At 51.1% G+C, this 14,868-nt stretch overlaps 1 pseudogene; it reads right to left on the bottom strand.

Moving 5' to 3' along the window:
* Positions 1 to 5,635: 5,635 nt before the first annotated feature.
* On the bottom strand, positions 5,636 to 14,104 carry LOC141562566 (germinal-center associated nuclear protein pseudogene; annotated as a pseudogene).
* Between the last annotated feature and the right edge of the window lie 764 nt (positions 14,105 to 14,868).

The following is a 14,868-nucleotide window of genomic DNA, read 5'->3' as shown; positions in this document are numbered from 1 at the left end:
TCTTCTTCTTCTTCTTCTTCTTCTTCTTCTTCTTCTTCTTCTTCTTCTTCTTCTTCTTCTTCTTCTTCTTCTTCTTCTTCTTCTTCTTCTTCTTCTTCTTCTTCTTCTCCTCTCTCTCTCTCTCTCTCTCTCTCTCTCTCTCTCTCTCTCTCTCTCTCTCTCTCTCTTTCTCTCTCTCTCTCTTTCATTGAGACAGAGTTTCTTTCCATAAAGATAAATTCAATTTTAACTACAGCTTTCTTTGACTTCCTTTTAAATTATGTCAGCAGCAAAGAGAGTCATGGCCACTGGGCTTCCCTATCTTCCCTCTTCATTCTCTCTCCAGTGACTTCTCATTTTTCCCAAGATGGAGGAATGGATTAAGTTCTAAATGACTGAAAATAAAAGAAAAGTTTGTTTGCTAGCCAAGACCAACCATGAAGGATTTTAGCCCCATAGCCATTTGGGAGTGAGTCACTATCAATCAAAATGGGGCTTATAATGGAAGTTGCCTTTATATTCAATGATAATGTTTTTAGCTAGAATCACAATTGTACTTATATATGGAGATATACTTTTTTTTTTCTTTAGAAAATGCCCTGAATTATCTTAAATGCAATCTGGTTGGAATTGGATTTTATGTTCCCAAGGCAAAGCCGAGGGATAATTTGGTATACATAGGCAGCAGCATAACAGAGAACCATGAAAATTATAATTCTAATAGATCTGTCCAATTCATTTCTATGACTTGGGTAACTCGTACCCTTGAAGCTGTAATTAAATGATGAAAACAACTACAAAATAATACAATGCTATATTGTCTTTGTATTTTAACCGATGCTTTCCTGGAAGCATATCTCATTTAATGAAAGATGTAAATCAATTTGTGAGTTACATAAGCCCTGTGATTTGCAAGGTGATGAGCCTCTTCCTTTCTCCAGGTACTGATGCTCATATTCAGGAAGACCTGAAAGTGATAGATTGGGAGATTTGAAGGGAATAAAAGATATGCTTATTGGGGTGTGAGACAATAAGTTTAATTTTACCATTACCTCTACTTATTTCTTTTTACCTCTTCATAAGAATAAATACAAAAAAAAAGATTCTTCATTCTATTTTTGAAGTAAAACAAAATCATCTTGAGAATAGGAACTGAGCATAGGTATTAGAACTCCTATGTAGAAAATCATGGTGATAAGCCCTGAAAGCTTTAATGTTTTGTTTTGAATTGCTTTTCTATCTGAATATGAATGTTATTCCAGAACAAAAATTAGTTCCTGTGCCTGGGGAGAACCATACCCATCTTCTGCCTATAATAGAATTTAAGCATAAAGGAAGTATGTCACTAGAATGTGCTACATGCTTTGAGTTGAGACTTCCCAAGTGAAGAAATCTAGAATTATAATTGCAGTCCTAATATGTGCATCTCTTCTGCTTGACAAGGTGTCCTTTCCCAAAGGAAAAAAAATAAGGATTTATTTTTATACATTCTACTTCCTACAAAATAGAGGGAGAAGAAATGGAAGCTGTGTTAGATTTCATATTCTTTAGGCTCAAAGGACACTGCAGACAGTGACTGCAGCCAAGAAATTAAAAGATTTTTGATTCTTGGAAGGAAAACTATCACAAATCTGGACAGCATACTAAAAAGCAGAGGCTTTACTTTGTTTACAAAGGTCTATGGTTGTTTATATAGCTGGAAGAACTGTACTCTAGCAAAGGTGATCATTAGGAAATTGATAGTTTCAAATGGTAGTGCTGGAGAAGACTTTTGAGAGTCTTTGGCCAGCAAAGAAATCAAATCAGTCAATACTTAAATTAATTCAGACTATTAATCGGAACAACAAATACTGAAAACACTGGAGGTAAAATTTAAATGTTTTGGCCACATAATGAGAAAACAAGCCTCTGGATCCTGATGTTGGGAAACATTGAAAGCAAAAGGGAAAGGGAATGATCATATAAGATTGATAGATAGTGTCATAGAAACAACAAAGGTGAAATGGGACAGACTTTGGGAGATAGTGGAGGACAGAAAGGCCTAGTGTTCATGGAGTTCTGAAGAAACACATTAATGAATGGCTGAATGACAATAACAATACTTTACTATTGGGTAAAAATAAAATAAGCAAAACTAAGCAAATTAATACTAAAACATTTTGGTCTGTCTATTAAATTTATCCAGGCAACAAACATGAAAGGCATATGATTCAACTGCAAGCTATAACACTTTTGACAAGTTCTAAGTTAAATGAGCATAGCAGTATATTATTTGGTAAAACCAAAAATTAAAGAGATAAAACAAAAGGGAAAAGACTTCTTTGTAATATATATATATATATATATATATATATATATATATACATATATATATATATATATATATAGACACACACAAATAAATTTTGTGGTAGAAAAAAAATTGAAATTGAGAGGATAACATCAATTAGAGAATAGTTAAAAAAGTTGTCATATATAATCATGATGTAATACTATTGAAAGATATAAAATTACAAAAAGGATGCTTTCAAAAAAATCTGGGAAGACTTAAATGTACTGATGCAAAGTGAAGTAAGCAAAAACAGAGCAAAATACACAATAATACCAATACTGCATGATGACCATGAGGGACTAAGCTTTTCTCAGCATTAAAATGATTCAAGATACTTCTGTAGTATTTATGATGAAAAATGCTACACACTTCCAGAGAAAGAAGTGATTGAGTCTGAATACATTTTTTAAATTAATTTTATAATTATACTTTTTTTGACAGTACATAAGCATGGGTGATTTTTTTTTTACATTATCCCTTGTACTCACTACTTTTCCAAATTTTCCCCTTCCTCCCTCTACCCCGTCCCCTATATGACAGGCAATCCCATACATATTAAATGTGTTACAGTATATCCTACATTTAATATATATGTGTGAAATGGAATTTCTTGTTGCATGGTAAGAATTGGAGTCTGAATACATTTCTACACGTACATTTTTTCCTTTTTTTGTCTATTTTCTATCACAACATGACTAATCTGGACATAAGTTTTCATGACTACACATGTACAATCTACATCTAATTCCTTTTTTTTTTTCTCAAGAAAGAGGTGGGAGAGTGAGGGAAGGAGAAAATTTGGGACTCATTTTTTTAAATGTTAAAAATATTTTACATGCAATTAGAAAAACATAAAATATTAAAATAATAATACTCGCTGCCCAACACTATATTTTCTCCTGGGATGTAAAAATAGATTGAAAAGGGGATGGTTAAAGATTAATGAAGAAAAGAATGTCAAGGAAGCTCCACTGTAGTTGTTTAGGGGCACTCTCAGTCTTAGGTAAGTGAGCATGTGAAGACATAAAATGGATATTTTCCTTTTCTTTTTTTATTAATATTACAAATATAATTTTTTGACATTACATATGCATGGGCAATTTGTTTACACCATTATCCCTTGTACTCACTTCTTATCCGAATTTTCCCTACCTCCATCTACCCAGTCCCCTAGATGACATGCAATCATATATGTTATATGTGAGGTAGTATATCCTAGATACAATATGTGTGTATAAAACCGAAATTCCTGTTGCACAGTAAGAATTGGATACAAAAGATAAAGGTAACCTGGGAAAGAAAGAAAATAGTGCAAACAGTTCACACTCAATTCCCAGTGTTCCTTCTCTGGGTGTATCTGATTCTGTCCATCATTGGATATCATGATTTTCTATCTCTGTATGCTTCCCCATGAATAGGGGATCATTGTTTCCTCTTGGAAGGCATAGTCTTCATGTCAGCCGGTTGTGGCAACTGAGAAATAATGTCTAGGAAAACAAGCTGCACGACATAAGTGCTGTCAGGCTTTCTGCCTTCAGAACCTGCTGTTTGCAAGCAATATCAGGGTTGGCCCACATGCATCAAGGCACAAGGCTATCTCCAAAAGAGCACTGAGAGTTCCAAAGGCCCAGTTTCTATCTCTCTTGGCTGAAGTCACCAGACTGCAGTGGTTCCTCTCCCCCAAGAAAACAAAAGCATGCTACCCAGTCTAAATTTGACTAAATTCTAAATTTTCTAAATTTAAACTCTAATTTCTAAATTTTGACTCAGTAGAAACCTGGGTTTAGATCGTGCTTCCTAATATTTATTAGTTCTATTGGCAAATCAATTTGCCTCTCTGATCTCAGTTTCCTCATGTGTATGAAAGAAGTTGAACTAAAAGATTTTCCTATTCCCTTCTGGTGCTAAACTGATGGTTCTAATTTATATGTATGTATGTATCATGTTTATAACTGAAGGACAGGTAGGTGGTGCAATGTATAGATTAGTGGACCTGGAGTCAGCAAGATTTATTTTCCTGAATTCAGATATTCCCTAGCTGTGTGATTCTGGACACATCCCTTCAACTTGTCTGCCTCAGTTTCCTAACATGTAAAATTGCTGGAGAAGGAAAGGCCAAACTAGGTGGGTAATTTTTCCAAAAACACCCCAGATGGGGTAACAAAGAGTCAGACATTACAGACTGCACAAGAAGAATACATGTGCCACTATAGGTACACATTGTTATCTTCCTTTAGAAAAATTCCTACTTGTAAGATTGCTGTTCCTAGCACCTAGCACAGTATCTCCAACATAGTAAGTGTTTAATTAATGCACATTGATTGATCAAATCTGTGGAATCTTTTTCCAGCTTTAAATGGAGTATTCTAGTGTTTCTAAACCACATTAGACCCTTCAAAGATAATAAGTAACTTTGGAGAGCTATGGCTGGGAGGTTTGGAACAACCTTTCTATTCATTGTCTCCTTTCAACCTCCCAACAACATAGACCTTACAGTTCTTAACATTGTCATTTTATGGACAAGAAAGCAGTCTTAAAGAGATTGAGGCCCTTGTTCATGGTCGTGTAGACAGGCAGTAGCAGAAGCAGTTTTTTTTTAAGTGTTTATTTCATGCCCTGTGCTCAAACACCTGTGCTGTGCAAATATGGATATCATTAAAAGCACTGGCTCGATGTCGGTGAGAATTATGATGATGGAGCTCATGGAAACCCACAGAGGGTAGGTACTCTTCTTTCATGGGAAAACTGGCCGCCTGCAACCAAAACTAGCCCCCTCCTCATTTTTTCCTCCCTGCTTTTGGCAGCCTTAGGCTTTCATGCCAGCCCTCAACTTTCATCAGCCTCAGTTTCTCTCCCTGTTTTCCATGTATCATATCAAATTTACTCATTTAATTAATAGTAACTTTTCTGAGTCTGGGATAAGAGTAAAATATTTTGATTGCCCGTTTCATTCAGACTGCATATCATAAATGTAAATATATCACATTTTTCATTCTTTTTTTTTGTTCGTTTATTTTGTTTTTGTTTTTGTTTGTTTTTTCTTTTTTGTTTGATTTTTGTTTATTTATTTATTTATCTATTTATTCACTTGTTTCTTTATTCATTCATTCGTTTGTTTGTTTGATTTTTGTTTATTTATTTATTTATCTATTTATTCACTTATTTCTTTATTCATTCATTCCTTCGTTTGTTTGTTTGTTTGTTGGTTTTGTTAAGTCCCAGTCTTTATTTTCTTGATTTACAGCCCCAGTGGCAGCCACTGGGCAAGCATCGGCAGAGAACATGATTGTGTGCGCGCAGAGACCCTCCCCACTGTCCGGCTTGTCAGATGTCCACCATGTCCAGCAAGTTGGAGAGGTGCCGCTCCCAGACGAGCTCCTCCTGTCGAGTGCGCTGAATCAGGCTTTCTAAGTGTCTCAGCTTGTGGGTCAGAGAGCCGCCCATGGCCGGGGCCGGCCTCCGCCCCTCGGCGGCCTTCTGGTCCCGGGGGCTGCTGGGCGCTGACCCTCGGAGGACGGGCCGCAGAGCCTGAGGCGTCGATAGGAGAGCTTGAGGAAGGTAGACGGGGAGGGGGCTGGAGTCCGGGCCCTGCTCGGCGTCTCCCGACAGCCAGTGACGCAGCTGCTGTTCGAACCTCCTGCTCTCCTCCTTCTCCAGCTGCAGGCTGGCGGCCAGGCGCCCCGGGAGCAGCTCCTCGGCCGAGGCGGGGCGGGCCAGCTCCTGGGCGTCGGGCACGCGGCCGGTTTGGCCGCTGTCGGGGGCCCTGGTCCCGCCGTAGGGAACGTGGAGCCACGACGGGGAGAGGCTCTTGGCGGAGCGCCAAGGCTTTAGGCCCAAAGGTCGGCGGGCGGGCCGCTGCACCACCTCCTTGTGGGTCTGCAGCCGGGCGTGTGCCCAGGCCCCGGGGACCTGGTAGCTTTGTAAGTGGCTCTTGAAAAAGTAGACGCAGATGTGCCCATCTTGGCTCAGAGCCTCTGGCGTGACGGGCAGACTGGGAGGCTTCCAGTCCCGCAGCTTGTGATTAATGCACAGAGCGATGATGTCATCCCACGGAATCTCCTCCCCACGGGGCCCCGTGTCGCCCAAGGCCCCCAGGTCTTGGTTCGTCCACTTGGCGTACGTCCGACTCAGGAGGTTGTCCAGCTGAGACTGCAGGATGGGCTGCGTCTGGCCACAGCTCGGGATCTGCGAGACGTAGCGGGAGATGGCGTTGCACGCCAGAGGCCAAGGAGCGCCCGGGGCGGGGAGGTCCACGGGGGGCAGCTGCAAGGAGAGAACGACCTTCTTCAGCCAGGCCAGGTGGCCGGGCGCGTTCCAGCGCAGGGGAGGAAGCAGCTTGTTGCCGCCCGGCTCGGCGAACTCCGTGATGGGCCAGGACAGCTGGCAGAGCTGCTCGGAGGAGGCCACGTCCGCCAGGAAGTGCAGCACGCCGTTGAAGAGCTCGATGATGGCGCCGGGCTCCTGCCAGGCCAGGCCGGCCACACGCCGCTCCTTGCGGTCCTGGAAGAAGCGCTCGCTGAACTCGCGCCTGACGCCGTCCTCGATGTACTGGGGCAGGGTCTGGCAGCAGAGCTCCGGGGAGCTGGGGCAGCGAGACACCAGCCACTGGACGGCCTGCGACACCCTGTTGGTGCCTTGGACATCGTTGACGGCAGCTGGGATCTCCAAGACCGTGTAATCCGAGAGAAGCTGCGAGGAAAGCAAGTCCCGAAGCCTCAGACCCTCCTCCACGTCCCTCACGCTGGCCCCCTCGCGGCCGGGCACCAGAACCACCAGGGGCACCGGGGGCTGCAAGGGCTTGGCCTGCAGCAGCTGTTGGAGCCGCAGCAGGGCCGAGAGCCAGCACGCGTCCTCCTCGGCCGCCACCACACTCTTGCCGCGGGGGGGCAGCACGAAGAGAAGGCCGCTGGTGCCCAGAAGGGCCTTCTGCGTCTCCGTGGCATCCAGGGCCCAGTCGCTCAACAGGCCGTGGGCCACCTTAATGCACACGTTGACCCGGACCGCTCGAGCCCCTTTGGGGCTCCAGGCCTTCAGCAGGGTCAGCGTCTGGATCCCCTGGGAAGCGTGACGGGCCCCCTTTTGGAAATCTTCCCCACCCATGAACTTGACCTTCAGCCAAGTCTCTAGCATCCTGCTGGGATAGCCAGAGGCGGGCTCTTCACTGTCGGCCTCTTCACCGTCCGGCAGCGCCAACACCAGCTTCCAGAACACCTGTTCCCGCTGCCCAGGGTAATGCTCGGCGACGAGGGCCGGCAGGTCCAGAGGGCTCCACACCGCTTCACTGAGCAATTGCTGGGAGAAAGAGTGAACCTTCATTGGATGGATCGTCTTGTTTCTCGTCCACTGTAACCTGGTGCAGGAGAGCCCCAGTTTTCCCGGGTGCCCCAGATCCGGGACTCCTTTGGCCAGGCGCTCTTTAGCAAGGGGACTCTGGGCACGGGGGGCCAAGGCCTGCAATCCGTTGCTGAGGTCCACACGGCAGGGGGCCGCGGGGAATGGTCTCCTCTGTCTCTGGAGTTTTTTCCGCGCTGCCAGGGCTTTCCTCCACCTCTGCCAGTATTGACAGAGGCCCTGAAGTTCCTGCAGGGTCTCTCGGGCACTCTGGAAAATCTCCTCTGGCAAGAAGAGATCCATGAGGCGATCGCAGACGTCTTCAGAGCAGCGGGCCACACAGGCCCTCCTCTCGGTCTCCAGGGCGCTCTCCAGCTCCTGGGCCCGTCTTTGTTCTTCAGCTCTCTTCTGTTCTTCTTGAATTCTTGCTCTTTCTTCCTTCAGTTCCTCAGCGGCGGTCTGCCTCAGCATGTCCCCGGTGGTGGTGGCCAGGAGCTCCTCCGTGAGCACTTGGGAAACCCTCCAGGCCGCAGCGGCGTAGGCAGCTCCGGCCTGGCCGACTTCTTCATAGTAGCCTCTGAGGACGTCCCGGGCAAGGTCTTCCACGACCCCCACGAGGTCCGAGTCGGTGTAGCTCGGCCGAGGCCGGGGAGCAGGCAGCTCGGGCCGCCCCACGGGCTGGAAGCGAGATGACGAGGCAGCCCCTGGCAGGACAGGGCCGGGAGCCCCGAGGGCTGGCGGCAGCCCGGCGCTCTGGGTCAGCAGCGGCTGAGGCAGGGGCGGGCAGGGCTGCGGCGGAACACACAGCGCCAGCGCTTCGGTCCCAGGGCTGCCTTCTTCCAGCTTGCCGCCTCCCCCCCTCTCCACAGCGGGTTTCTGTCCACGCGGAGCAGACTCGGGGGCCGCGCTCTCGCCCACGTATTCGTTGTGGGTGTTGAAGCTACACGCCGGGATGTGACGAGGGACGGGGGGTAACGGCCCCCCATTCACCACTTCTCCAACGGAGACGGCGAGCTTCTCGGTGATCAAAGGGCACTTCTTTGCCTTGGCTGAGCCCCCGGCTTCCAAGAAGGCGGACCGCTTCAGCTCCACGCAGCCATCAGACACCGCGAGGCCACAGGAAGTCAAGAAGTCGCTGGCTTCCTGGGCATCTCGAAACAGTAACATGGGCACCAGGTGATCCACCGGAAAGCGTGTGGATCTCCGAGCGCTCCCCGTGTAGGCCACGAGGAGAGCCCGCAATGCCTCTTTCCGGATCTGATGGAAGTAGCAGTGCAGGAGGCAGGCGTTGAGGTAGGAGGCAGAGCGCACCAGCTTGAAGAACCGGACAAAGTTGTTGCTGTTCACAACCGCCAAAGCCTGCACTGCAAATTTCACCTCGGGGGAGTTTCGCACCTCGGGCCGGAACTGCTGCACCTCTCTCAGGATGTCGCCCTGGTGGAGATGGAGCAGAACTTGGTAGCCTCGGAATTCCGCTTCCCGCGCACAGAGGACGCCCTCGTCGGCCAGGTCCTGGTACATCTCCTTAAGGCTCTGCAGGCACTTGGTCATGTTCTCCTGGTTGATCTTGGCGTCGAAGGAGCCCACGGGCTCCTCACACATCGCGTGCGCACAGTGGATGTGGAAGCGGGTGCACTTCTCCATCAGCGACACGGTGAGCGGGTCACCGAGGTGCTGCTGGGTGATGTCCTTCCTGATGGCGCGGGTCCTGTTCCACACAAAGTCGTACCAGTCGCGCGAGCTCCCTTCCCTCCGGTCCAGGACCTGAGTGACCAGGTAGTCCATGGTCATGCCCAGCACCCCGGAAGGACGCAGCTCCTGAGGCAGAGGCTCCTCCTGGTCAGCGGAGGAGCGGCTGTATTCCTTGATTGCCGCCGCGTGGTCCACCTGATCTGTGCCAGGGATCACTTCGAAAGAGCTCAGCTGCTTCCTGCTCTCTCTCATGTAGCGCTCTTTCTCAGGACACATGTCCCGGCACGTGCCCCAAAAGCCTTTGGCTTGGTCCAGAGCCGTTCTCTTCCCGCGAGCTTGCCTCAGGATCTTATCCCTCCGGTCCAGGAGGCGGTACTTGTCCTCCGACGTCTCGGCCACCGCGCCCATCAAGGTGCTCAGGCTGCTCACTGACAGTCCCGGCAGGTCTGAGCTCGGGATCTCAGGCCCACAATCCAAGGGCTCCCCCTCAGACTGCAGAGACTCGGGCTGCCTCGATTTCTTCACTGGACAACTCTTCCCGAGAAGGCTGCTGCTCTGGCCAGTTGCAGGTCTCCAGAGGGCTTTGGGCAGCGGGGAGCGCTGGAAACCAGAGTCTTCCCAGCTCTGACTCGCTATTTTCTCCTTTGGGAAAAAGGTCTTCTTCCTGGGACTTCTTTTGTTCTCGCGCCAAAAGAGGAGGACTCTGTGCAAGCCTTTCCCTTTCCCTTTCTTCCGAGCCAGGGCTGCAGAGGCGTGGTCCCAGAAGGGCACAGAGCCGAGCTTGCCTCGGCGCCGGGGATGGATGCGCCGCACCTTCCTCAATCGGCCAAAGTGCTCCTTCAGGATGGCTCTGTCCTTGAGGTAGTTGGGGATCTTCTTGCACTGAATGGCGGGGAGCTCGCTGGGGGACAGGCTGCTCGAGCTCTCCACGCTCTCCTTCTTCCCTCCGCGGCGGGAAGGGGTAGCCCTGCAGGCGGACACTTCCTGGCTCCTTTTGCCACCCATCTCCTCTTCCTTCAGCCGGGGGGCGAACAACGTGGACCAGGTGGCTCCCGCTCCAGCGCTTTGCTCCGTCTCACTGGATTCTACACTGCCCACTTCCTTTTTCATTCCTGTGCTTCCCAGGTGGCCGCCTCCTTTGTTACTCCTCAGCGTGTCCTGCAGCGTCCCCCCGAACGAGCCGCCAGCCCGTGGGCGAGCCAGGCGAGGAGGGCGCTTCTTTCGAGGATGATCTCCCTGGGACAAGAGCTGCATGTCCTCCACACAGTCGTAGTTTCGTCTCCTGGGTGAGCCGTCGTGCTCTTTCTTCCTTTTCGGCCCCTTCACGTGGCCAGAGAGCGACCCTCCGTGGCCAGCAGCATCTCCCCTTCCTAGCTTGCCCTCTGCTTTGCTCCTACGAAAGGGCTCCCCTCCAGAGCCCGGGGAGGCGAAGCTCGTGAAGCCGCTCCCTGAACTGCCAAATGCTGGTTTAGGGTCCCTCTTTTCCTCCTCCACATTCTGACTTGGAGAGGCAAAAGTGGAGGAGGGAGGCTTGCTAGATGCGTTGGACAAAGGAAGACTCGGGCTGCTGCCTGAGCTGCTTGAGCCCTGGGAAAACGTGAAGGAGCCCAGCGCCTCAGGCCCCCCATTAACTGGGAAGGAGAAGGTGAAAGAGGCCGGACTGATGTCCCTCTCCATCTTCTCCGGCTCCGATTGGGCCCCAAAGATTGGTCTGAAGACTGAGCTTTCAGGAGCCTTAAAGCTGAACTCGGATGCCCCCAAACTACAACCGGATGCCTCCTGGCTACGGTGTCCAAAGCCTGGGGTGCTGGGGAAAGTTCCGTTGTTGGTGGGCATCTTGAAACTAAATCCCGATGCACTGGGGGTTGCAGAAGGCGCTGGGAAGACAGGAGCCTGGAGGGCTCCGGAATTGGCTGGGAATCTGAGCGTAGATCCTGAGGAAGACTGGGTCCCCCAAGAAGTCTGGGCGAATCCCGTGCTCTGCCCCGAGCCCACGGCGCTCGGGCTGGTGCCTGAGCTGCTTGAGCCCTGGGATAACGTGAAGCAGCCCAGCGCCTCAGGCCCCCCACTAACTGGGAGGGAGAAAGTGAAAGAGGCCGGACTGATGTCCCTCTCCATCTTCTCCGGCTCCGATTGGGCCCCAAAGATTGGTCTGAAGGTTGAGCTTTCAGGAGCCTTAAAGCTGAACTCGGATGCCCCCAAACTACAACCGGATGCCTCCCGGCTACGGTGCCCAAAAGCCCGGTTTGCTGGGGAAAGTTCCGTTGTTGGTGGGCATCTTGAAAACTAAATCCGGATGCACTGGGGGTTGCAGAAGGCGCCTCGAAAACAGGAGCCTGGGGGGCTCCGGAGGTGCCCGGGAATCGAGCTTAGAACCTGAGGAAGATTGGGTCCCCCAAGAAGTCTGGGCCAATCCCCGTGCTCTGCCCCGAGCCCACGGCGCTCGGGCTGGTGCCTGAGCTGCTTGAGCCCTGGGATAACGTGAAGCAGCCCAGCGCCTCAGGCCCCCCACTAACTGGGAGGGAGAAAGTGAAAGAGGCCGGACTGATGTCCCTCTCCATCTTCTCCGGCTCCGATTGGGCCCCAAAGATTGGTCTGAAGGTTGAGCTTTCAGGAGCCTTAAAGCTGAACTCGGATGCCCCCAAACTACAGCCGGATGCCTCCTGGTTACGGTGTCCAAAGCCTGGGGTGCTGGGGAAAGTTCCGTTGTTGGTGGGCATCTTGAAACTAAATCCCGATGCACTGGGGGTTGCAGAAGGCGCTGGGAAGACAGGAGCCTGGAGGGCTCCGGAATTGGCCGGGAATCTGAGCGTAGATCCTGAGGAAGACTGGGTCCCCCAAGAAGTCTGGGCGAATCCCGTGCTCTGCCCCGAGCCCACGGCGCTCGGGCTGGTGCCTGAGCTGCTTGAGCCCTGGGATAACGTGAAGCAGCCCAGCGCCTCAGGCCCCCCACTAACTGGGAGGGAGAAAGTGAAAGAGGCCGGACTGATGTCCCCTCTCCATCTTCTCCGGCTCCGATTGGGCCCCAAAGATTGGTCTGAAGGTTGAGCTTTCAGGAGCCTTAAAGCTGAACTCGGATGCCCCCAAACTACAACCGGATGCCTCCCGGCTACGGTGCCCAAAGCCCGGTTTGCTGGGGAAAGTTCCGTTGTTGGTGGGCATCTTGAAACTAAATCCGGATGCACTGGGGGTTGCAGAAGGCGCCTCGAAAACAGGAGCCTGGGGGGCTCCGGAGGTGCCCGGGAATCCGAGCTTAGAACCTGAGGAAGATTGGGTCCCCCAAGAAGTCTGGGCCAATCCCGTGCTCTGCCCCGAGCCCACGGCGCTCGGGCTGGTGCCTGAGCTGCTTGAGCCCTGGGATAACGTGAAGCAGCCCAGCGCCTCAGGCCCCCCACTAACTGGGAGGGAGAAAGTGAAAGAGGCCGGACTGATGTCCCTCTCCATCTTCTCCGGCTCCGATTGGGCCCCAAAGATTGGTCTGAAGGTTGAGCTTTCAGGAGCCTTAAAGCTGAACTCGGATGCCCCCAAACTACAGCCGGATGCCTCCTGGTTACGGTGTCCAAAGCCTGGGGTGCTGGGGAAAGTTCCGTTGTTGGTGGGCATCTTGAAACTAAATCCCGATGCACTGGGGGTTGCAGAAGGCGCTGGGAAGACAGGAGCCTGGAGGGCTCCGGAATTGGCCGGGAATCTGAGCGTAGATCCTGAGGAAGACTGGGTCCCCCAAGAAGTCTGGGCGAATCCCGTGCTCTGCCCCGAGCCCACGGCGCTCGGGCTGGTGCCTGAGCTGCTTGAGCCCTGGGATAACGTGAAGCAGCCCAGCGCCTCAGGCCCCCCACTAACTGGGAGGGAGAAAGTGAAAGAGGCCGGACTGATGTCCCTCTCCATCTTCTCCGGCTCCGATTGGGCCCCAAAGATTGGTCTGAAGGTTGAGCTTTCAGGAGCCTTAAAGCTGAACTCGGATGCCCCCAAACTACAGCCGGATGCCTTCCGGCTACGGTGTCCAAAGCCCGGGGTGCTGGGGAAAGTTCCGTTGTTGGTGGGCATCTTGAAACTAAATCCCGATGCACTGGGGGTTGCAGAAGGCGCCTCGAAAACAGGAGCCTGGGGGGCTCCAGAGGTGCCCGGGAATCCGAGCTTAGAACCTGAGGAAGATTGGGTCCCCCAAGAAGTCTGGGCCAATCCCGTGCTCTGCCCCGAGCCCACGGCGCTCGGGCTGGTGCCTGAGCTGCTTGAGCCCTGGGAAAACGTGAAGGAGCCCAGCGTCTCAGGCCCCCCTCTAACTGGGAGGGAGAAAGTGAAAGAGGCCGCACTGATGCGGCTCTGCGTCTTCTCCGGCTCCGATTGGGCCCCAAAGATTGGTCTGAAGACTGAGCTTTCAGGAGCCTTAAAGCTGAAGTCGGATGCCCCCAAACTACAACCCGATGCCTCCCGGCTACGGTGCCCAAAGCCCGGTTTGCTGGGGAAAGCTCCGAGGTTGGTGGGCATCTTGAAACTAAATCCAGACGCACTGGGGGTTCCAGAAGGCGCCGTGCATTCAGGAGCCTGGGGGGCTCGGCAGGTGGCCGGGAATCCGACCGTAGATCCTGAGGAACACTGGGTCCCCCAAGAAGTCTGGGCCAATCCCGTACTCTGCCCCGAGCCCACGGCGCTCTGGCCAAAAAGCCAGGACTGACCGAATCGAAATGGTGGCTGAACCTGGAACGTTCCCAGGGAGCCACTGGTAGAAGAGGAGAGCAAAGAAATCACTTCCTCCTCTAAGTTTGTCTTCATCGCGGCCATCCCAGCAGCTCCTGGAAGCACGCACAGAAGGACAGGCAGACAAAGGTAGACGCCGAAAGGAATCAGACTTACCTGGCTTTCCCGGAAGTCAATCCTACCTGTGAATCTCCACAAGCCGGCTTTTCCTTTAGTCCTTGTGAATCTGCTCTTCTCCAAGTGTCCCCAGTCAGCACCAAAGTGGAATCTCAGATGCTCTTCTTCCTGAATGCTGGCTCCTTAAATCCTCCCAGAGAAGGGGCTTGTGGGAGGGAACTCCTTCTAGACCAATGAGCAAGCCCTTTGAAAGGTGTTAACTCCTTTCAGCATCCTGAAAGTGTCAAGTGCTTTTAAAGGTGCGAACGAAAGGTCTGAATTCTGCCCTACAGAATTGTTAGGTACCTACTTACCACCCAGGAAGGAACCTAGCTAGCATTCCCCCCTTTCTTTTGATTTAGCACATAGGGTGGTCATGACCTTGAAACAGGTAGACATTGCCCAAAAAGTTATCAAACTGTTCATACCCTTTGATCCAGCAGTGCTACTACTACTGGGCTTATATCCCAAGGAACTACTAAAGAAGGGAAAGGGACCTGTATCGGCCAAAGGGTTTGTGGCAGCCCTTTTTGTAGTGGATTGAAAGTGGAAAATGAATGGATGCCCATCAATTGGAGAATGCTTGGGTAAATGATGGTATATGAATGTTATGGAATGTTATTGTTCTGTAACAAGTGACCAGCAGGATGAATAAAGAGAGGCTTGGAGAGACTTACATCACC

The sequence above is a fragment of the Sminthopsis crassicaudata genome, chromosome 3, assembly GCF_048593235.1.
Source record: "Sminthopsis crassicaudata isolate SCR6 chromosome 3, ASM4859323v1, whole genome shotgun sequence".
Classification (NCBI taxonomy): domain Eukaryota; kingdom Metazoa; phylum Chordata; class Mammalia; order Dasyuromorphia; family Dasyuridae; genus Sminthopsis; species Sminthopsis crassicaudata.
Note: the sequence above shows the minus strand (reverse complement) of the source record. Positions and strands in the feature narration are given on the sequence as shown.